General features: G+C 46.8%; 1 protein-coding gene across 1 annotated transcript in view; it reads right to left on the reverse strand.

The window, feature by feature from the left end:
- The window catches only part of CACNA2D2 (calcium voltage-gated channel auxiliary subunit alpha2delta 2), a 203,283-nt gene that overhangs the window by 159,977 nt on the left and 19,422 nt on the right, over positions 1-23,884 (reverse strand). The window lies entirely within an intron of this gene.

Below are 23,884 nucleotides of genomic sequence, written 5' to 3' on the forward strand. Positions count from 1 at the left end.
TATGCCTCTTTTCACTCTGTCCTGCTCTCTGCCTCCACACTCTCTGCAGACAGCCAGAAGACTGTAACCCTGATGGAAGAAATCTTCTTCGTAATGCCTCAACCTTTAATCCATATGGACAATAGCCATAGAAGCAATTTCCCATCTTATTTTGGGATTCTGCCAGTGACTATGCTGTGGAACTGTGGGAGGGTGGTCTCTGTTGCAGCCCTTAAATACTTGGACTCAGTTTAGTCAGGTTCACCTGCCTGACATTGCTGCCAACCCCACATTACCCTTATCTGAAGCACTCTGCCACCCACAAGGGCAGATTTCTGGGGATTTGGTACCTGGAACAGGATTTTTACAAGGTTTCCATATGGGTGATGAATGCTAAATAATGACTTGGGTATAGGAAGCCAGAAAACCCATCACATACCATATAACTCCACATCTAGTCTCTACCTCTTCATGCTTCTGACCACAACTCATCCCCACAGTACTATAACCAGATAGAAACAGTGGCCTTTTGGTCTTAGTTCCTCCTTGGAGCTGCAAAACTCCTCTCCCATTGCTTTCCTTTCCTGCCCTTGTCCAGCTCTCCCAGAAACATCAAGGAGACAGAATCACCCTACTAGCTTTTGATTCTGGGAGACAGTGAGTGATGGCTCAAAAGCAGTCAAAACTGAGGGCACAAAGAGGAAAGCAGGGGAGTAGGAGTCAGGCTAAATAACGGGTGCACACTTCCAAAGAGCCTCTTCTGGGGCAGGCTGTCCCCCAGCAGTCACTGTCACCTCTGGAAACAGGGGGTATAGATTAGGGCTGCTGAATGTCCCCATAGAAGTGAGCAGAAATCAATGATGTGCCACTTGAGCCCTTGAGATAATCCTATCTAATCAAACAGACCCAGAGAAAACAGCATCTTACGGGCCATAAAACATCACAGGCTTATTCCCCTCATAAATACTGAGCTGACACCACCACTGCAACAGCCCCTTTGGCTCTTCCTTCCTCCTTTCCCATCCTTCCAGTTGAATGCTCGGCTGCTGACAGCTCCTAATGACTTGGACACTGCTGCGGTCCCTGGCTGCCTAATCAGGGTTACATTAATGAAGCAGTTATCTCATCCAGCCTGACCCCAAAACAGCCTCATCAGAGCGCTGCCCATCCCCAGCACTCCAAGTAAACAGGTACTTTGAGCAACAGCCCTTGGCTGGTGGGGTCCAGCTCCACAGAACAAAACAAGCCTTAGGCAACCCAGGGAAAATCCTGGCTCTGCTCAAGCCCACAGCAGAGTGGCTGATGCTTCATTCTCATTTCAAGCATCAGGGGCGTAACAGTGGCCTGTACCCTGTCCCTACTTCTTCTCCCACCAAGCCTTCCTTTCCAAGCACCATGCACACCACCAATAACAAGGCAAACATCTTGTACCTTCTAGTTTAGGGTCAGGGCAAAGCACACAAGAGCCTTGTTAGCATGATGAGCATTGGATGGAGCTTTAGCTGGACCCTTCATAGAACAGACTACTTGGCACCTTTCCTCTTTGATTGCTGTCCCAATTACAGCCTTTGATCTGTCTGCTAAGATAACTTCTTACAAGTCCTCAGTGCTTGGCAATTCATACCCAAACGTGGCCAGTGACATGCACATATCACAGCCAAATGATATTCTGACAGGGGACAAAGCCTGACCCTTCCCTGCTTGCTTCCATCCAACAAAACTGAGGTCAGCTGCCAGCACCTGCAACATAGATGTTGCAAACAGTAGGAAGCTGCTGAAATTTAGGACATTTCTGCAGACAAGCTTACCGTGGAAGGTGATGTGTTCAAAAGCTGAAGAAAACATTGATAGTCCTCCCACTCATGAATGGAGCAGCTCAGGTGAAGAAGGCTACTTCAGGAACCACCCCAAAGTAATGCTTCCTCTATTTTGCATAAGGCAAGGGCTTCTGGTGAGACTGTACCCATGCAACTCCTCTGGGATACCACCCTGTCTGGAACAGCCCTCCTGAAGGGTTTAGTCTTGTTCTCCTGGCTTCATCGGTTTTGACTTCCAAGTTCCCAAGCACCTCTCAGTGTGCTCAGTCTTTCCCATGAGGAGGTTCTGGGGACCCTTTCTGCAGGGTAATGGAGTTTAGCACTGCTTTCCCAGCAACACCCTCCCCTGGGCACCCCTTGAGCATTAGGGGGCCACAGCAGAGCCCTTTCTTCTGCTCTTCCCTCCCCTCAAACTGGGCAAGGAGGGGGGGGAACAGCAAAGCCAAGGGGAAAAACAAAACAACAAAGCACTGTATAATCTGCATATTTCACCATTTGGCAGAGGGGATTTTTTAATCATTTAATAGTTTTAATCCTTTATCAGATGCTCATCTAAGAGGATTGCGCTGCACATACAAGATTTGGTACACATTCATCTGCAGTAAATATACACATTTAACAAGTTTATTTCCCATCTGGGCACTGAGCAGGGCATGTTGGCTGCTACTTGACAAAGGTGGTGAGATCTTGCTAGAGCTCCTTCGTGCAGTATTTCTCCTGATTTTTGCAAGCCAACATCTCAACTATTGAAGAAAAAAATTCCATCAGTTGTCCTCACAGCTTAAGGTCCTATATACACGTAGGCACACCTTCCAGCAGCAGCCAGTCCTGCATGCCAGCCATGGGGCTATCTTCTCCCACCGACATGCAAATGCCCACCCTGCCCTACTGACTTAGTGCTACCAGGAGATTTGCTGGCTCTTTCTACACCAGTAACTAAAGAAGACACAGCACAGGTTACAGCATTGCCCTACCACCATTTGCAGCAGAGCAGACAGTCATGGCCCAGAACCACCAGCCTTCTCCCCAGCACAGTTGGGCAGAGAGACAGTTCAGGTGAGGTCACTTTGTTCTGGGAAGGAGAGATCAGCCACAAGGACATGAACTATGTCATGCCACTTGTCTCCAGGGCCAGAGAATGGGCATTGGATTATTTTACTTATTAGGACAGAGAGAGCATCTAATGAAAAACCACAGGTTTGAGGCAGCAGAGAAGGCAGGCTGACAGAGCAGGCTGCTGCAGCTCTGAAGTTAGGCTGCAACTCAGAGTAGCTGGGTTTTGTCCAGTCCTGCTGCATTACTGACCTAACCACCTCCTCTTCTGCTACGTGGCTGATGGTCTGTTGAGGCCAGCTCAGCAGAGCTCTGCTTGCAGCACTGGGTGACTGCAACACATGCTGTGAAGGGCTGCAGTATTTCATTGCATCTGCAAGGGACAACCGAGAACACAGCTGAGGCACGGCTGCCCCAACAGAATCATCCTAGCTGGCCTCTTGTGGTATAAATTCATCCTCTCTACCATGACATAGGGTCTGTGCATGGAAGTGAGGAATTGTGCACACAGGGAAAAAATCCTTTAGCCCATGGACTCTTAAGTGCCCATGCTGGAGGGCCTGTCTATGACCAGGTTGCATCAGCCATCTGCTTCAGCAGGCTGTACTTAAAGGTATCTAACCTATGTCATCCAAGGACATGAGATATTGCAAATGAAACCATTTGTGGCTCTCAAAGGAGAAACACCCACCTGCCATGTTTCCTTAAAGCAACATCAGTCACAGCAAAAAGCAGATATCTTGGGTGTAAATCCAACAGGAGTGATTCTGGAAGTCACCAGAGACACAAGACTTCAGTGGTGAGCACCACCTTACTTGCTACCTACCAGCATCAGCATGCACCAAAGACCACAAATCTGCTTTCCTAAAGACAAAGGAAAACCCAACTGTAACTAAAACATCCTGCTGTGACAGTAGCTGCCCAGGAACATGTGTTCATTGCAGCCAACACCAGAGAGCACACCAGGCAGCTGAAATCTCCAGTTCTCATGCTTTCTTGAGGGGAAGAAATGGGTACTGAACACTGGAGTGAAATCACACCGTTCTGAGGCTCCCTTAACTTATATGTGGCCAGAAGATATAATCTATAGGATAAGAGCTTTGTGCTCTGTACACGTGCAAGGCAATTGTTGAGGCACAGCAAAGGCTTTCCAATTCATAGGATATAATGATATTTCCTTAGATGGCTTAAAGCTACAGCAAGAGCCTGCTGGTCGTTTCTCATGTTATTTGTGTGCTTCAATTTCTGTATGTGTCTTCTTTCAGCCAAATACTTAGAAATTCCCTGTAGGAACTGAACCAATGAGTTTCCCCACCATCAGCTTCTCTCCTCTCATCTCACAACCTCTGATATTCCTTTGCAGAATGGAAGGAAAAGCTTCCCCTTCCCCAGAGCTGTCAGAGAATGTACAAAGGGTCTCATTGAAAGGAAAGAGCACAAAGTATTTCCCTGACACTTTATACCCTCTTTGGGCAAAAACTGAGAGCCACCTTTCGTGTTCACAGCCCAGTGAAGAGGACAAGCAGCAGCAATGCCAGTGTAATGCTGTTTTTTCTGGGTTGTAGCATCCTACCATCTAACAATGTTGGCCAGATGAGGGATAAGAGCCAGAGAGTGAGGGGTTGTCCTCAGCCTTCATGGAGCTGCCAACAAACCAAGTCATGCTGATGCATAGCTTTTGGATGGAAAGTGTAATTTAAACACAACAGTGATCTTGCCTGGATTTATGCCAGGAACTTCCACCCAGCAAGCTACCTTTACTTCTCCGGGACACCACTGATGCAATCCCAGACGCACAGTCAGCTTTTTAGACAAAGTTAAAGCAGCTTTCTGGCTCCTCAATATGTAACTCCTGCTGTAAGAAGTGTGGGGCACAGAGCACACCTCCCTGGGTAAGAGTAGGGCAGCACATGTGCTGCAGCCAGGCATAAATTTTACTGGAGCATAAATAAGTCATAAAAATCCTCTGCCCAGTTCCAACCCTAGTTAACTCAAACAAGCCCACTAGTTTTGGACAGCTCTGTTTTCGAACGTTCTGCTGCTTGAAAAGCGAAAGACAACATAGTTCATTACCCTGTGTCTGCAGAGGATTATATCTTGGGTTTTGTAGTTTATTCAACAAATCCAATAGACTGATACTATCCTATTCCCTTTGCCTTTAAGACAATCTGAGAATCTATTTACTTTCCTCTTTCCACATGGATGGCAGCAGTGATAGGTGCTTTGGGAGAGAGAGTGCCCACTAATATTTATTTACGGTCCAGCAGTGGCTGCGGTGTGCCGAGTGCCGCCGGCGTGCGCAGCGAGACACACACCCTGCCCCGTGTCCTTACAGCTTACAACATTCCTTTGTTCCTCAGCTTTGGGATTGCAAGGATCTACAAACAGATTTCCTGGGGTAAATCACCTTCTGCACCTCTCTAGAGTGTCTTGTGTTGGTCCCTTCCAAAGCCCAGCATCAACCTAGATTGGTGCAACCCAATTTTGGCAATTGCTATGCCCCATTTTTTGGATGACGAATCTAAGGCATGAGAAGGTGAAGGGCTTCAGCCCTGATGAACAAACCCAACCTTTAAAATATGCTTTCTGCTAGAAGCACACAGCCAGCAATATTTTGGGTCTCAAGAAAAGCAGCATCCAGGAAGAAGATGCCCCAGGAACTCATTCAGAATCACAACCAAGGCCAGAACAATGTTCTACTCTTTCACCAAGGTGCTGAGCTTCAAACCGCTCAAAGGGCCAAACAACTCCCAACAACTGGGATGTCTTTAATCCACAGCCAGATCTAAATCAACATTTAGCAAGCAGCTGCTGCTCAGCATCACAGGCAGACCAAACCCCAGGCCAGAATGTAGCCCTGTTTCTGCAGGTCCAGAAGGCTGATTCAAAAATCTGCAGTTTAGGGCTTTTAGCTCTCTGCAAAGATCTCTCTGATGCATTCAGGTAATGCTGTGTATGTGCCACCTCCAGGGAATTTATTTTCCTCCCATTTGCCAAGATAAACAGCATACCAAGCACGAAGGGGGGAGGAGAGAAGGCTGATTTAAGTGATTTCACTTTGCAATTTTCTGTGTTCTTTTTAAGTCGCTTATCCATTTCAGTGCTCAATATTCGGCTCTTTCTCTAATTAGAAAATCGCTAATCTGCTCTGAAAAATGTAAAAGTGAGTCTTGCTTACGTGCCTTGCTTGGAATATGCAAGTGTCTTGGGTTTTGTGCTGCTTTCAAGCTCTTTTTCAAAAGCTCCTGGTGTCTCCAGCTGGCATCACTTGCTCCTGCTGATCCCTGCCCTAGTCCACATCCAACCCTGTGTGCAGAGCAGTGCTACACATACCTAGTGACTCCAAGAGACTGTTCCTGCTGTATTCCCAGTACACACATTACATCTTTGGTACCCCTTTAAATAACACCCTCATCCCTTTCTCTCCCTGGAAGACACCTCCCAACCAGAACAGGACAGCCTTCCTACACCACATCCCAAACACCAGCAGCACACAAATGCTGGGCAGGGACAAGGGAGAGCAGTGCAGGTGGAAGCTCAAGAAATGGGAATTTTCCAGCCAGACCAAGCAATAGCTAAGGGTTCAACAGCAACATTGAATCCACCAGAAGTTACTCCACAGGACCACATCTGCTACCAGGAAGCAGAGAATGGGGTTGCTTTATGTAGAGATGAGCCAGGAACTGTGAGTGAGCAGAGCCAGCTCTCACTGACCTGGAACAGCTCCACCAAGTCTGAGCAGGGCTGAGTGGTGACAGATCCCATAGAGAGCCCCAGACAAGGCAAGGTGACAAAATCAGGGCCAAGGTCCACCCGCCAAGTTCAGTCTAGAGCAAAACCAGAGAGACAGAGCTGTAGGAGCTACCTGCAATGTAGGTCCAAAGACTATCCAGGAGATGTGGTTAGAAGCCAAGCTACCTGCAGTGTTATTCAAAGGTCCATCCAGGAGGTCCAACCAGAGTCAGTGCTGCAGCAAAGACCTGCAGTGTGGGATCCATCCAAGGAGCCAGCACAGCACAGACCAGGAGTGGGAACAAGCACACCTCCACCCCAGCTCAGGAAAACAAAGTGACAGAGTCCTGAGCTCAGATGAAGTTCCTGAGGTGGGGCAGTGGGTATGGGTTCAGGTGAGGCTGGGTAAGGCAAATGAGGTCCATTAGGAGTCCTCACAGCTGGTCATCATGCACCACCTCCCCCCCACCCTCTGTGCTGCTGCTGGAGATCCCAGCCTGGGCAAGCAACAGTGGACAGATGGATAATTCAATCTGCAACAGATAGCTCCCAGCTGGGTTGCAGCTCCCAGCTCAGCACTGCCCTGTGCATCAGGAATTCAACACCTGCTCCAAGGTATAAATCCAACTGTCCTGAAGGTTAGCAGCTGGTGGCCTTAGACAGCAGTGTCTAGCTTAGGTGATTCATCACTACCCTTTAGTGGAAGAAATCCCATTAAGCAGGCACCAGTATAAGCCCAGAAGGCGAGGGGCTGGTCATTAACAGCTCACCCTGAGCCAGCAGCCCAGAGATCAGGCTCCTCTGCAACAAGTGAGCACACCCACAGAACGTGGCTGCTCCCCATGAGCACTCCTGGGCAGGAATGGCTGCGTCCCTACCAGAGGACAGAACCCTTAAATCTGCAACACTGCTCAGCCAGCAGTTGACATTTTTCTAAGAAAAAAACCCAACCCACCCACACACTGCATAACCAGCAATCAGAGGGGAAAAAAGAAATCAGGAGCCGCTGGCCTGCAGTGCTCCAGCCTTGCCTCTAACAAGGCATCCACTGCCTAAGAGGAACGCCCCAGAAGCCTCCTGGTTAGCAGTGTACTATGAACACTACCTGGTTTAAGGACCTTCCTCCTTTTTCCCGTGTTATTTTAGTGACTTAATTTTTAATCAGTGGCTCACCAAGACAAGAAAGATCTCTTGCCTAGGTACCTACACAGCACAGAAGTGCAATTAAAGATACTCAGGCACCACCCTGAGTACACCCACACAGTCCTCAGTCAAGGCATCCTACTCCTCAGCCTTTACACCACTTTCCCAAGTGCAGTTGCTGTGGTCTGTCACATGTTGCTACCTGCACATTAATATGAGCAACCACTTGCCTTGCTCCAGCTTCTATCAGGTCGAAGTTCTTATCTCATACTTCTACAGAACTTCACTGGAGCAGGCTTCAAAGGGAAGTTGCGGATGTCCCCTCCCTGGAGTGTTCAAGGCCAGATTGGACAGGGCCTTGAGCAACCTGGTCTAGTGGAATGTGTCCATGTGGGGGAAGGTGCCCGTGGTGGGGGATTTGGACTAGATGATCTTTATTTAAGAACCTTTCCAACCCAAACCATTCTGTGATTCTTCAGCAGCTTCATGGTGCTCAGGTACCCAAACCTCACCCCATGCTGGAAGAGCAACCCTGCTGCCCTTGCTCACACCTTTTATGACCAAGTGCAGCACTAGGGAAGAGCTCTGTATGTGGCCATGAAGTACCCATCACTGAATCTCTACAGCTACCTGCTACAGCCGTGCCAACTACCACATACCCACCACACTCATGGTCTTGTCAAAGATACATGCTGGCTATAACTGTCCTACAGGGGCAGAACCAAAGCAGGAGGAAGAAATTATGTGGATGTAACTAGCAGTAGCACATCTAAGTAACTTGAAGCCCTCACATCATACCATTTTCCAGGGATGGTATTTGCTCACAAGATTTTTACCGCCAACTACTCTTTTAGGAAGGAGAGTACAACTTAAATGGCAGTTGAACAGTCACTCATCCTGCCTTTGATCCCAAAGGGTCTCCAGCAACATTTTTTGGAAAAAGGCAGAGAAAGTTAATCCAAGGCCAACGTACACATCTTGCAGCTACATGGACAGTGTTCCATGAGTCCTTTCCTGCCCAGATAGCTTGCAGGAGATGAAGGGAACACAACTGCTGTCATAAACCTTTCCAGCCAAACTGCACCGCTTCATTACAGTTTGTCACCTGCTCAGGGAAATCACTTGTCACAAAAATTTTCCACTTAATGACTTCAAACTCAATTTGATGATTGGCTCAACAGACTACAGCTGAGGTGCCTTTCTGCTGGAGTGTGTACTTTCCCTGGTTGCCAGCCAAGGGGCTGGATGGATGACGAGGGCATCTTTCACTCAGGACACAGAGCTGTCATCAGCTTGGCCTAATTAAAGGTCTGACTCAGCAAAGCACACCAACCCCACTGATTGTAAGACCACACTTACTGTTTAAAAAGGTTGAAATTACTTGAACTGGGGCTGGAACAGGCTGCCTAAAGAGGTAGTGGATTCTTTGGATTCATTCAAAACCTGTCTGGCTGATGTCCTGTGCAACCTGCTCTGGCAGGGAGGCTGGACTAGATGATCACCAGAGGTACCTTCCAACCCCTGTCATTCTTTGATTCTGTGTGATTCTTTGAAGAGAAGGCAGAGGGAGAGGCTCCATTTGGCTACGGTTAATGCACTTACACAACAGTGTGCAAATTGGTGGTGGTGGGACCAGGATCAGCCCAAAGCTCTTGCAGAAGTTGCCCTAAAATGCAGCATTTCCTTAGCAGTAAGTGGAAGGAGCTTACTGTCACAGGCTGATATTCTGACCTGCATAGTGGTTCACCACTAATGAAGCACAGGTACAGCTTGTGATGCCACCATACACTCAGATTGGTACAAGATGGCATCAGCAGGTAGGACAGGCCAAGTCATTGTAACTGCAGAAATAATGCAAACACTGCTCTTGAGAAAAGTCACAAATAAAAACATGTACACCATGAAAGGAGAAGAGCCAGGAAAACAGAGGCTCAGAGAAGTTTCTATTTTATAGTCACCAAGCAAGTTTCAGAGAAAAAACCCGAATTCAGAGTACCCAGCGCCCTTCTCAGCACCCCACACTGCCTCTCCAACATTTTATGCTATAAAGAGTCAAAGCCTCCCTGTTGCAGATTAATCTAAAATTATTCCTACTTACTGAAATTGTAAAAAAGGATTAGCAACCTCAGTTGGTCTAGAATGTGATAGTTTTGCATGTGGATGCTGTCAAATGCAAGCAGAGGTAAGTGGACGCTGAGTCCCACATTCCCAGTGAAGTTAACGGGACCTGTGCTACGACGGAGCAACAGCAAAATCCTTGCTAGGACTGAAGCAAAGCTGCCATTTATCTACTTCGCACTGTTCCTAAGTAGCTGCATACAGTGTACTCGGTAAAGATACATCTTGTTACTTTCGGAGCCCACCCATAGCAGTCACACCTCTTCTGAAAGCAGAATAGATTGAACAGGCAACTAATGGATCAGCTTGAAAACCTTCTCACCAAGACACTTCCTTCTTTACAGCTGGGACAGCCACCCCAGGCTGGCAGGATGGATAGAGCACTGGGCTGCTCCTAAAATCCACACTCAGTGCTCCCAGGTAGCAGGGTGAGGTCACTACATGCTCGATTTGGCCAAGCAGTCAGCAGACTGTGTTGTCAGGAGAGAGCAGCTCATTAGCAAAAGGGCCAAGAATTGAAAGCCCGATGCAACCAGCTACACACTTGAGATTTGCTCCAGTGGCTGCTAGAGTAAACCTGCAGAAGCCACAGATAACACAGCATGATGTCTCAGCAACACAGACCATGCCTACAGCTGGCAAGCCTGCCTCATACCAACACTCACCCATACACAAAGGCAGTGCCATGCAAAAATATCAGCACAGGTCCCGAGAGCACCCCCACGCTGCAAACAAGCTAAAAAAGGTGCTGCATTAATGGAGAGAGAACCAAATCCTGCTCCAGGATCAGCTGCACCTCAGAGACCTCATCTCTGTTACAATCCTCCTTTGCACAACATGGAGCTGTCACCCTCTGGCACGCAGTGAAGCAAAGCACCCCAGAGCACTGCTTCACTTCTTGTACCAACCTCAGTGATGCTCTCCAGACTACCATGCATCCTCCTCCTCACCTCTACCCCCTGCCCAGAAACCCAGGGAAAATTTAAGAGAAATAGGAATTTTTAAAAACACTTTCTCCAGCCACCTGCAAGGCAAGCAGAGGGGACAGTGTTTACTGCAACATAGGGCTGCAAATTGAGATTCCTGCTGCAGAGGAAGATCTGCTGCTCTAGTGGCTTCCACATGTTCTTTAAACCTCTGTAACAGAGACTTATTTCCACTCCTCTCTCCACAACGGGTCTTTAACTTACTAGTAACCCCACTATATTAGTTACACAAGCAACCAGTTCCCTTCTAATTAGTTTGTAAGACAGCAGGTCTTCCTTTTTAGCGGCTGATTAATTGCCACACTGCCCAGTGCAAGGCTGTGATTCATTTCTCTCTGTAGAGATGTAGCAGGGAAGCCTCAGGCTTCCATGTAAAGGAAGGAACTGACACCAAAAAACCCCTCAGTGAACTATGATCCAGCCAAAATTAAACCAGCTAGCAGTCTCTCCTGGTAAGCTTCCCACCACCCCCAGCCGGCAACAGTTAGTGGAAATAAAGAGACTTCCATTTTTGAGGCAAATTTGAATACTCATCAGGGAGATAGGGCTCATTTAGTTTTTAATTTTTTTCATTTACCTCCAGGTTAAATCCAGGCAGGGAGCCTGATGTTGAAATGAATTGAAACAACCATTTCAACACAATCCAGTTTCTTTCCCAGAACTCTTCCATCTCCCCACCCACTACCAAGAGAGGGACCAAAATGGACAAGAATGGGAAGATTAAATAGAAACAAAAATCGGAGTCAGCAGAAGGCTGGGTTAGTGTGGGCATGGCTTTCTGTCATTGTCATTTTGCTGTTTGTTGTCTGCAATCCTTTTAAGGTGGCTGCAGATTGCAGCCAGCATAATCCTGATTTGGTAAGGGTTTGGGTTCCCTCCCCCTCCTTCCTTTTTTCACACTGCCAGCAATTGATTTCATTTAACATTTTCATTCCTCTGCCCGCTGTAAATAACCACTTGGCAGTTGAATTTCTCAAGTAGAACAGGCAGCGGCTGCTTACTCTCTTCCTGGCAGCTGGGGGGGAATCTGGCAAGCACTAAAGCAAGAAGCTGTTTCAAGCAGCTTTGAAATGTGCAGGAGATTACACGGTAGTACTTGGAGTGGAAGAAGCCACAATATGGAAAGGCCGAGAACTTATTTTTGAGATGCCTACTGAGCTTGGTGGCTGAGAGACTAAACTCACAGGTTAGAAATGAGTATTTCTATCCCAGCTCATGGCCCAGTGGGTGGTAGAAGAGAAGGGTATTGTGCCGCTGCAGCTGATTGTTGCAAGTATATTACTGCACTTAATCCAGGATGCAGGGTGCAAACCTGCCCCTGCAACCCACGTACACTCATTGCCATGCTCTGCTGTGCACATCAGCAGGCTGGGATGCAGCATTGGTGCTTGTCACACCAGTCCTGCCTTCTTCCCAGGGCCCAGGACGAGGTGCTGGATTCCTATAAAATTTAGCCAGATAAGATACCTGTGATCTGCAACAACCTCCCTGCCATAACTGTGTTTTATCCTCTCCCACTGACTGGGCTGGGCAAAGCATCTCCACCCTGCCAGGAGATCTCAAGGCCTGAGATGCAAGGAACTCCACATAACCACCCAGTTTAGCAGGCACAAATTTCAGTTCTGCTCAGAATCCCAAGCAACCCCTGATCCCACTAGAGCTGGAAAAATGCAGGGCCAGAGCAAACTTCACTGTAAATCAGCCTTCATTTCTGAGTAACAAAAGGCACAGAATCAATGGCAACTGGCATCAGACAAACTCCCTGGCTTCATTTTAGTCATGTCAACACAGTATCCATGTAAGTCCTTTAGGCTTCAAATGGTTTACTTGTGTTTTATGTGAGCTTAGGGAGAGGAGGGAGCCACAATTGCCAGGCTGCCCTCAAACACAGGAGCTCCCAGTACAAGGCTTTACTACCCAAAAGAGGGTGAGTGGATCCCTCCACAGCCACAATGATCAAGCAGGGTAAAAGAAGTATTTACCACCCCGAATGGCTGCATGCAGAGCTAAGTGAGTGCAAAGTATTAATAGTGATTAATTTGTAAGGGTTTCTTTCCAGCTTTTGTTCAGAAAAAGTCAGCGTATTCTGAACAAAGCCATTAACAACACCAACAAGCAGAGCTCATACCACAGGCTACGTGGCCTATTTCTACCCTGCTTTTCTGACGCTGCAAAGAAACTGCAGTAAGAGATATTGGCCGTGACAGGATCCTGGCACACACCGGACCCCACCTCGCATCTCAACCCTGAAATGCTCCTCAGCAAGAACTGCTCCTCCTCAGCTCCTTGCCCCTCCAACCCATGCTGGGAACTGCAGTGAACGTCTTTGAAAATGCCCCTGCTGAACTCGTAGAGGCAGAGCAGAGCAGGGATGACAATATCAGAGCTGGCAGCTCTGCAGAGCAAAGCCCAACAGTAGGTTCACCTTTCCCTTCCCTTCTCCAACCCACCATGAGTGGGAGGGCTCGATAAGGAGGACAGCGAGCAAAGGAGGGCAGGAGACATAGGTGGGCAGCAGCTGCATTGTTAACATGGTGACGCAGCTGATCTCCTTGCTCTGAAAAAACACTCACAAAGGGCACAGACACACAACGGCTACAAGCAGAGGCTGTCCAGGAGTCCCTTGAGGGGCAGATTCAATCTAATCCGTAGCTAAACGGAAGGAAAAAACACTTGCTCCTGCCTCAAAAATCCACTGGAGACATCAAGGAGTGCAAAAGGAGCTCAATCACTGTCCTGGCCAGGTCCTTGCCATGGGCCTCTGTCCCCATTCATACCTGCTTGTAGAAGGGCGAGTATGACACAAGCAACCTTGATCCCACATCAATTCACAGCTCCCTGCCGCTACACAGGATGACAGGCAGGGTTAAATCCCCATCTCAACTTGCAACACTAAGTGCATTAGAGGCTGTTTTTCTATTCTTTTTTATTACATTTATTTTACCAACTTTGCTTCACCCCTTCTTTTCCTCCAGCAGACAAACAGCAGAGTAGAGCAAGCATGGATAATTCTCATGCCATTTTATTTTATTTCTCTGTGGTGTTTCTCTGTTTGCTTTTGGGGAGGAGGGGGTTGCTGGAGCATGTGTATTGCTTTGCAATTACAAATTAGCTTTTTAAATGAAGTGTGCTGCAAGAGGCCTGATATGCCATGTGCAAGCACGCTACTCTGCCTCTGATGAGAAAAGTGGAAAAAAAACCCTCTACCCTAGGAGCAACTGCCTTGCTGCTGCTCACACAGCCTGTCAGAGTGGGGAGCTCTGTGCAAGTGCCTGTGCACGGCAAGGGGTGGTCATAATCATGGGCTCCTCCTGGGAATTTGGTTCCTACAGCCAGCAAGGAAGATGTTTTTGCAGAGTAAATGGAAGTGCTTGACAGCAAGAACAAGGTCAAAGCACAGCTCTGCTCAGGCCTTAGGGAGGCTCTGAGTGGAGGGGAGGAGACAGGGAAAGGGCATCCTCCTCTACCATCAAGTGAGGCCAGCTTTCCCTGGGCCTCCATAACAAGACCACCCTGCTAGCAGCACTCTGTGCAGGGGAGCTCCTGTAGAGCTGAATTTCACAGGCACCATTGCAGAAGGGTTGGATACCAAACAGACCTGACATTTCCCACCTATCTTGCATGAAAATCCTCAACAGCTGTAACTGCAAAGCCAGGCTCCAAGGATTTCAGCCCCATGGGTCACCACTGTGCTGAGAAGGGGTAGGTCTGCTCTGGCTCTGAGACCTCCAAGGCAGCTGCTGATGGAAAAGACACCTCCAAGAGCAGTTCCGCAAAGGCAGTGATTCGATATGCTTTCAGTCTGCCCACAGGCTCGGGGAACCAGTAATTGCATGTGTGTCGGTGTGAGCTGAAATTCCCCCCCCACCGACAATAACCAGGCTAGCTCAGTCTGGAAGCAAATGAAAAGCTGTATTTACAAGCAGAGTCTAAAATCTACAATGAAATGCAATGAATATGTACAAATATACAAAATTCACAACTTTCACAAACATATACAATCAACAGAAAAAGCACAACCGATCTCCCTTTGCTTCCCCCCAAGGGGACCCTCCCAAAGGGGCCTCTCTCTCTCCCAGGAGCTTCCCCCCCAGACCCCCCTGGACAGAGAAGCAGAGTTTAGTTAGAGCAGAAAGTTGTTAACTTAGCTGCCAAGGTCAGTGTGTTATCTTCAGCCAGAAGAGAAGAAGAAACAGCAGCCAGACAGCCCAGCAACTGCCCCCACTGCAGAACGCAGAATGTGCAGAGTGCCTACTTTGTTTTGGGTAATAGTTCTTAAACATTTCTATCTATCCAATGGAAGTGTTTAGAACAATCGTTATTTTGCTTTCTTACACCCAATAGTGACTTATTTACATTCTTTCACTTTCTCTGTTCTGAACTTTGCAAGGAAAAATTAAAAAGACAGTTTCAAACCATCACAGCATGTGACGACTGGAACCTCTTTCCCCAGGTCTGTTATTACCAAGCTGAGCAAGTACCTTACTGTTGACAAATACTCGATTGCAGATGTGTGGTAGCCAAGCCCCAGCCTCTCTCTTTCATCACCTGCAATTGTGGCAGCAGCTAGTCAAACCAGCACCAACGGGACAGGTTTTCAGCAAACGCCATCAGATATTCAGCACAAAAGAAAAAGCTGACAAATGATCAAATGTTGTTGCATCTACAGTCTGCTGCTCACAGACAACTGACAAACAGAACACAAACGGTGACATTCCCTCTCTGAATTAAAAGGCAGCCTGAGAGCAGCCATTCAGCTCAACAACTGTAATCAAAAACCCAGCAAAACTAAACCCCTCTTGTTCGTTACTCCCAAAGCTCAGCAAACTTCAGTCCAGGCACCACTACTCGGAGCTGAGTGAACACAGGGAGCTGTTTCAGGTCCCTACTGTGAACCTTTTGGTACCAATTTGGGGTTTTCCTACAGCTGATGGCTTTTACAAATGTGGCCTTTTACAGTTTATTTTGGTTTAGGACATGGTCAAGAATCTCCTTGAAGCATTTTATGAAGAGTTCCCATGTCCTTCTTCCCAGGTGCTGACCACTTTGCCCTGTCCCTTCCTCTTTCATTTCACTGGTCTCTGCCCAACTCATCCAACTATTAAGGAACATATTCTGCAGCAGTAACCTGCCATCCATGCCCTCACACTGCTGCTGTGCTCTCCTCCATCCCTCACCTGTGAAGGACTTTGTCTGCTCCGACCAGCAGAGTGGTATTTTCCACTGCACCCTCATCTTCTGCTCAGCAGTTTGGTGCATTTTTAAAGCCTCCATCAACCACCCCCTGTTCTTTTTACTACTGCCAAACATTTTCTTAGAGCGGCTTTAAATATCCAGACATCGTGATTTGTGTTTAAGAAAATAAAACTCGTGTTCTATAAAACAGTGGCAGAGTTCTTCCCTCTGTCCTTCTTTAAACCTTTTTGTTTCACATGACACGTCCCCCAAGCAGACTGTAGTAGTAGCAGCAGCAGCAGCAGCATGCAAGTTCAATGTAGGAGGAATAAAAAGGTACCTCGAGATTCATGGCATATTAAAATTAACAGCCACTGCAGTCAAACACTGTATCTCTCCCCAATCTCATTACGAACAGCTTGTAACATAAAACAGGATCCACTTCACAATATTTCACAGAAAGATCCACAAGGAAATACAGAAAAGACAAAATATATGTCAGAATTTGCTTGCACAGAGACCAAGAACATGAAGGGAAGGAGGGGAGCTTGATGGCCAGGGAGATGTTAGCTTTATGCTGGTTTTGTGCATGGAGCAGGGTGCACCCCACTCACCATCTCTGCCTGCTAGGTCACAAGGACGATGCATGGGGAACTCAACTTGCGGCTTTCTACGCTGAATCCAAGAACAAAACAGTGAAAGAAAAATGCAAAATAAGTGAAGACACTCTAAGCCCGGAGCAAACCAAGCAGGCCATGGGCTCTCGTCTTCACCAAACAGTCACGCAATCGGTGCCCTAGTTTGTCCTGGTCATCCATGGTTAATTGAGCTCCTGAGGGTTTCTTGACCTCGTTTCCTGAGACACAGCCCACGACTCTGCTCTTCCCAGGCACCTCACTTCAACGAGCCCCTGGCAAATCCCTCTGCATGTGGAACGTGTGCCTGCCAACCTCAGCTTCCCACAGCCAGCCGTACTAATCCCATCAGCCAAAAAGACAACTTCTTTTCATGAAACACAGAGGCAGAGCTATGGAGAATGCAGAGCAAAGCACCCTGGAAAAGAGCCTCAGACACTGGGGTGCCACATGTCAGAGTCCCCCTGCCCTGTGCCTGTGTGCAGCTCACCACCATGCTCTTCTTCCCACCCAAACACAATCTTTCACCCTGACATGTTGTAGTCACCACCTTTTCTTTAGTGGTAACTACTTCAAGAAAGGAAGGGTGGTTTCTTCCTCAAAGCACACCCAGCTGGTTTGTCCCATCCATCCAGGCCAATTGAGTTCACTAGACATTCGGCAGCCCAATGTTTCTTGGAGAAAAAGTGGTGCTGTCAAGAACTGCAACAAGGAAAATTGCTCTGGTAGAAAAACCTGGCAGCACATGTAGCCTGGGAACCCACAAAGCCAAGCTGAGAAACTGTTGAGCTCTAAGAAAGAAGCTTGCACCCCCATTTTGACATTTGGAAATCACTTCCAGCAAGAAACCTGTTAGCAAGTACTACTGGCTCACAGGGAGATGGAAACTAAGCGAAGAAGTACACAGGGAAGCATGGTTTATGTGCCTCAATATATTCCCAAAAAACCTTTTGCAAAGCCCGTTACAACCATGCACTAAAAGCAGAGACTTCATTCATGCAGAACCAGATGGAGGACACCAGCTCTCTGGGCAGCCCCTTCATCACACCTGACCTCTGCAGGTAGATGCACCCAGGGATATAGCCAGACATATGTCATTCCTCCCCCCAAAAACCCATCCCCCTTCATCCCCAGCAGCGATGTCTCCTTCCTGCAGCCAGTTTCCTTGACAAACACAAGGAGCTGAGAACATCCAGTGCAGCCTCCAGCATCAGAAAGGGCACAGACAGAAGCGGCATTCATCAGGCTGGCAGACACAGCATCATTTCACTGGCTAGCTGGATGTGGTTGACGTGGATTTGCTCTCTCCAAGGAAATGATTGCGATTGTCAGAGGAGATTGGTATATGATTATTAATAACAACACCACAAGGAAAAATAGAAGGCAATCAGCTGAGCAGGGCTGAGAGAGGAAGCGGGGAGGGTTTGCAGTGCTGGATTCTGCTCCAGGGCTGTCAGCCTGTGAGTACCTTTCTACCTGTTTTGGGCTGTTAACACAACTTCATTTTGCTTTTCCAATGAACTAATTCCCCAGATGCCATGCAGCGCAAGTTAATAAACAACAACAGCAGCAAGGAATAAAGAAGTGCAAGCAATGGAGATGGGGTCTGAACAGGCAATTTGCAGAGTGAAAACTGATGGAAGTTGCTCAAGGGCAGTGGTCTTCCACCAAAACTAGGTATAAGAGAGCACACAAAATGGTCAAAAGGAGATCAAAGACGTATTTCAGGGTATCATCTACTGCTTCCATAAAAATAAAACACACATGCAGTCTCACTAGGCTTCTAAAAGCCAGAAGAGCTACATTTTCAGAGGGGTTTCTGGTGCATGGGACAATGCATGTTATGAGTGTAAAGTCAGGAGGCAGAGGTGCTTTGGCTTCTCTGCTCAGTCAGCTCTGGGCAGAGGCCCTGGCCAGCAGCCCTGGCCAGCTCTGCAACCTCTGGGCTGCAGCCACTCACTTGGAGCCATCCACTGCCTCCTTACCTCCCAAAGGCACAGGCACGTCTTCCCTGTGGGGCTGTCACAGCATCACACCAACCTGGAACACACCTCTTGCCTTCCCTCAGCCCCAAAACGTCCTCTGTCCTGCAAACCAAGGTGCCACATTCAATTGCTCCAAAATCAGGTGGGGAGCTTACGGCACAAGGCAGCAATGGACAGCATGCACCAAGCCTCAGCACAGTGCCTCCACTTCAAAAACATCCCCCCACATGCCCTCTTGTCCCAGCTAATCACCCCCGTAACACGGCATCAGCATTACAATTCCGATTTTATGCTATATTTGAGAGAGAACATGTTCTGACAACAGCAGACGAGCCTGAGACAATGCAAATTAAACCCTTGTCCAAAAGGATGCAAACCTTTCCCTTCCGCTCCTCTTGCTGCAGAGGGATGGATGCAAAGGAGGAGGAGGAAGAGAAGGCAGCTTGCTCTGTGCTGCTTTCCAGGCTCCCCAGGGGAGAGAGGCTGGGTGCCAGGTGGGGGGGCACAGGTCTTCAGCCTGTAACTGTGCAAACACTAATGCTGCAAAAGCTAATTTTACAGAGTTCCACTCTGCGGACTCCTCTTTGTCCCAGGATTCCTCAGCCTGGGAGATTAGCAGTTTAGAGATGGAAAAAAAGAAGTTATTTTGAAATTCAGCATAAAGTCACTCAGACTCTAAGAGCAAGTCAGTTTGGGAGGGTGGGGACAGGCACAGGAGGAAGAGTTTCAATAAATGAGAAATAACTGAAAGACTAGGAAGAAGAAAGAGCTCAATATTCGCTTTCATTTTTACTCTCATCTTCAAACCTCATTGCAGCTTACTTTCTATCCTTTCCAAGTTTTCCCAAACAATATTCCTGTCTTTGTCTGTATTTAACTCCCTATCTACCAACTTCTAATTGCACTGGATATTGGCTACCACACCACAGGCTCTTTGATAGTTTTCTTGAGCTCATTACTGGGATGAGACTACCCATCCTGCACAAAAAAAAAAATCCTGCAGTAAGCATGTTACCTTCCACAGGTTCCTCCAGTCACCACCACCAAGCCCATCAGTACCAGTACTTGGGCCTCTCAGACATCCTTACATTTCCATCTTCAGTGTATTTGCCCTTGCAATGCATGGATTGCTGTGGAAGCAGCAAGTGGGTGGGGAGAGAGGCAAGAAAAAAACACAGCTCCCTGAAGGAAGTGGCATCTGATGCCCTGTGCCTGAACTCTCCAGACACAGCAGCACAACCTTAGGGCTACAGTGCTCTTGGATTTGAAGCCTCCTCTCAAATGAATAACAAAAGAGCAGACAGCAGCTCACATCCACCCAGCCTGCACGAGCGAGGCTGCACCAGCACAGGCACACGCTTGCAGCCAGAAAGAGACAACAGAAACAGCTTCGGCAGGAGTTCATTACACTTACTTATCTTCATTTTGCCCGTAAGAGATGAACAGGATAATGGCTTTGGCTTTCCTGGATGCCAGAAACTCAGAAACACCCCAACGTAAAATAAATGCATTTACAGGGAGCCATCTAAACAGCCCAAGACAAGTCAAAGTAATGTGTGTGCCTGCACTGAGAGCGAGTGCTTTTATTTCATCACTCCTCCATGGCCTTCAAGCAGATCACGCAGCGGAGAGAGATAAATATTTTAAACAGTGCCACTCCAGCACTGCACGCTTGTGCAAGACAGGGAATAATTAGAAAATAAATTACTTTTTTTTTTTTTAGCATGGTAATTCCAAATATTGAATGAATTAGATTACTTAACAAACTCCAGACCCATTTCAATATCAAGGGTGCTATCCAAGGATCTAGATGGAACCTGGCCTTCAAGAAGCAGCCAAAATACAAACAAATGCAGCTTAGAGAAAAGTGTTTAAGATCTGCCTGGCAACCTCCATAAATCTAAAAGATGGAAGGTTTCTTCTGGCCCCACACCAACAGTTTGGTCTAAAAATAGGTTAGCCTTCCCAAGAGCAAAGGAGCCATCATCAACATACCACACTGCACACACGTACCTCCCGCCCCTCACAGCCAGGCACCACAGCCCTAGGCAGGCACAGCCACATGGGTGCATGAAGGCAGTTGAGCTCACTAATTAATAACCGAAGTCCCCACCTTAATCCACCCTGTGTTCATGGTGCCACCAGCCAACCTGATGCATTCAGCAAGGAGAGTTGTTGTGATTACTTGGAACAACACTCCCTCCTTGCTTCAGTTTTTGGAAGACCATTTGCGTAGATGCAAATGTATTTTCCCCCAGTCCTGATTAATTATACAAATGTAGGCCTACACAGGTTGTGATGAATATGCACATGCACGCTTCATTGTTGTGCTGACAGAGCATATTGCTTATTTGGGGAAAATAGTGAGATTTTCCCTTGTTCCAGTAAAGAGGATTATACAACCTCTCTTCCCTTGTCCCCTCTCTTTTTGTCTGATTTCTGATTTCACTTGCTGGGTGGTTTGATACCTGACTTAGGCAGACATATGGAGATGGTCATGTACAAACTTCTGAAAACCATGGCTAGACTGCTTCTAGAGAAAAGCCATTGCAATTCATGAAAACAATGATTTAGTGCAGGGTTGTGTCTTCTTGAAGACATACTGCTTGATTCAAGTTAATTGTTTACAGACATGGCCAAAAAATATAGAAAAAAAAAAAAGGAGCTATAAAGCCAGGGGTCATTTCGCCAACCAGAAGCCTGAGTTACAATAAATACATGCCAAGGTAGAGCTAAGTAGGAAGAATACTTAGCAATTTAAACATCAGAAAGCCCCTACCAATCCTAAGGAGTTGTCATTAGTCCCCAGAAAAGCACTGCAAAACAACATAGGCATAGCAATGATCTTAGATTAAATATTTAAAAGCAACTGTGCAAGAACATGCATGATCAAATCAGGAAGTTTGATGTTTTAGCATTAGACTGGAAAAAAAACCTAGCAATAGCTGCAGCCTGAAATGTGCAATGAAACCATCCGAAAATTAAAATTGTGATTTAGTTACATAACGTGAGATTTTTAAAAAATATATTATGTTTATATATGTTAGTTAACTTGGGTTCTTAAACCTTAATCATAATTGTTATGTTTTGCTTTCATAGTATTAAAAGAAATGAGAGTTGGAAATTTCCATGTGAAGAGAATGATGAAATAACCACAGTTCATTTAAATAAAATAAAAACCCAACCTCAGCCTCTCATAAGCCAAGAAATTCTAACAAGAGTAGACAAATAGTACTAATTTGTGAGAGGGCAGAATTGAGATTTCTTTTGGTTATATCCACAAACTCCTTAGCCTAAGAGAATTATACATCATAACAGGCATTCTTAATCGTGCAAAGCCTGAGTTTGGAACTGACTGTCAGAAATGCAGCGCTGTTCAAATTGCACTGCAACAACATTCACCTTAGCACAGTATTTCCCTGAAGAATATCCTTTGTTTTCAAAACTATTAATAAAAAGAAGTTATCAAGTAGCCCAAGGAGGAATTTGCAATGCAGTATTTGTTAGCACTTTGAAATTAAGCATCAATCTCAAGCCATTTAAAAAAAAAGGCTTTTAAAGGCAAAGCTACTGACACATAAAAGCTGGGGGAAGTAACAGCAGCGTAAAGGCTGAATTTGCAGCTGTTTTGTACCACTAGAGCAGCTGAAGTGAACTCATGAATCTGGCCTTTAATTTGTAATTGATTTTATGACTTCACAGTGAATGCAGGAACACAGGTCTCTATGTAGGAGGAGACCAGGGAGAGATCAGTCCTCCAGACTTGACACCTTTGTGTTCTCAGAGCTCCCCAATCTGCCATTCAGCCCCTGACCACCACTGTTGTGGCACACAGTGGGGCACAGCAGCTCTGCCTTTATAGATGGTGGGTATGGGGGCTGTAACTGTACAAGTGGCACGGCACACACCTTGCTCGAGTCAGCCATGGGTCATCGTAACAAGCACACTGCACACAAATTACCAATAGAAGAAGACTAGTGTAACATTAGATTCCACTTCGTAGGTGCTGTGCTGCTGACTTGACTGCATTGTATCAGAGTAATTAGATACAACAATCTTTAATAATTTAACCAAAGCATGACCTGGTTGCCTCAAATACAGCCTGTACCAAGCTTTCAGTTACAGCTGTGGAAAATTTGTCTTCATTGTCTTGTTGTCATTAGTGTCTGGAACACAGAAAGAAAACTAAGACTAATTCCTGAAAGGACCTGATAATTAATAATCAATCTTGTCCTGATTTCCTTGTAGGCTTTCAGAAAATTCCTTTAGCCATAGTACCATGTACTACAAGCTTGGCTGCTATATTTACACATTAAAAAGACTATGAACTTAGATTTTAAATGGCTCATACTTCTAAATACTTCTCATTTCCCATAGCTTTGGTACAAGGGATCACCACCAGCAGATGTTGGCTAAAGCTTCATACTGAGAATGGTGTCAATGCTGTACAGCTGGGAATTAGAATGCCATGAAGGGGGTTATGTATTTATTACTTATTACATGTTTATTACTTTTATAACTCCCCTCCAGCCCTCAGTCCCTGGTGCTAGGCGCAGAGACTATGTGTAAGACATGGTAAAAGAAAGATGGTCCTACCAACCTTTGTCAACCGTCCCAAGGTTGCCTGAGCTGGTGGTGTGCTTTGTTGAGGATGTCAGGAAAGCTGGGAAAGCTGGTCTGACTCCTTTTGCTTTAAACAAGCAAGGTATAAATATAGAAGCCTTGGAAAGGTGCCTTGAGTTTGCTGCACTGCAATTGCCATAACAATTGCATTATGATCCCTGTTTAGCCACATTGACAAAATAATTGAGTTTGGTCAGCTGGATCTCTTCCCTTCCTAGGGGACGACAGATGGGTGACACCACCTCAGGTCTTCCAGGAAAGCAACAGAGGTCCGTCCCTGGCTGACACCCAGCAACCTCCAGGGCCCTCTCTTGGGCAGTTTGGACAACCCTGTTGATCCACCGCTTGCCAAGTCCCTCTGACTGCAGAAATTACAGCTGAGAGATGCTCTTTAGAAGAGGTGGCAGAACAGATGCAAGAATGATCCACTTGCACATCACAGATGTGACACAGACCCATCCCAAATGCTGCACCCTTCTGTTGAGCTGGAGCAAAAAAAGGTCAGAGATTAAGAGAGTTCCCCACCTCTCAGCTCAGCACCATGGAACTCCTCTGACTGGCCTAAAATTGTCTAGATTTTCTAAACAAAAGGCCAGCCAGGCAGGAGAGCTCTAGATGACAAATAACAGAAATCATCT

The sequence above is a fragment of the Indicator indicator genome, chromosome 15 (assembly GCF_027791375.1).
Source record: "Indicator indicator isolate 239-I01 chromosome 15, UM_Iind_1.1, whole genome shotgun sequence".
Classification (NCBI taxonomy): domain Eukaryota; kingdom Metazoa; phylum Chordata; class Aves; order Piciformes; family Indicatoridae; genus Indicator; species Indicator indicator.